Source organism: Cyprinodon variegatus, unplaced genomic scaffold (genome assembly GCF_000732505.1).
Source record: "Cyprinodon variegatus isolate N-32 unplaced genomic scaffold, C_variegatus-1.0 Scaffold90, whole genome shotgun sequence".
Taxonomy (NCBI): Eukaryota; Metazoa; Chordata; class Actinopteri; order Cyprinodontiformes; family Cyprinodontidae; genus Cyprinodon; species Cyprinodon variegatus.
In genome coordinates this window covers 1,093,217-1,093,899 of record NW_015150543.1, presented here as the reverse complement: position 1 = coordinate 1,093,899, position 683 = coordinate 1,093,217, and the positions used below count along the sequence as shown (strand labels likewise).

General features: G+C 40.6%; 1 protein-coding gene across 1 annotated transcript in view; it reads left to right on the top strand.

The window, feature by feature from the left end:
* The window catches only part of LOC107084012 (epoxide hydrolase 1-like), a 19,237-nt gene that overhangs the window by 8,444 nt on the left and 10,110 nt on the right, over positions 1–683 (top strand). The gene's annotated exons all lie outside the window — the stretch shown is intronic.

Below are 683 nucleotides of genomic sequence, written 5' to 3'. Positions count from 1 at the left end.
TGAATGACTCGCCTGTTGGCTTAGCGGCCTACATTCTGGAGAAGTTCTCCACCTGGACCCACTTGAAGAACAGAGGTCTGGAGGATGGTGGGCTGGAGAGGTAAATCAGTAAACTGTGTGTAGCTTCTTAAATCAGACATTGACCCATCCTCTTAAATTGACCCATCTATGGATATTATAGACATGTTGCTGCTAAACAAGTTTGTTTTATCATCTGCATTTGTTACACATTGGCTTAAATCAGTTCCAGTTCAAAATCTAAAACAATGAAGTGTTGCCCAACTTGATGTTTATTAATAAAAAGCCTAATTTGTTACACGCTGTACATTTAAAGAGAAATTAATCTAAAAACATATTACAGCTGCATTAGTGCAATTTTACAGAGATAATTACTGCTGTAACTTGGTGATTGTGATGGGTCCAGAAAAACCCTGCATCAGTGCATGTATCATTTCAAGAAAGACTCGTGACTGATACAGGAGCTGTTTCTAATTGACTGATGCAGTTGACTGCATTGATTCATTGACTCGCATGCAATCCCTCACACTAAGCATGCTTGTAGCAACAGTGGAGAGGAAAAACTCCCATTTTAACAGGAAGAAACATCCAGCAGAACCAGACTCAATGTGAGTGGCCATCTGCTGAGACCGACTGGGGTTCAAGGAGACAGAAGCAGAGATACA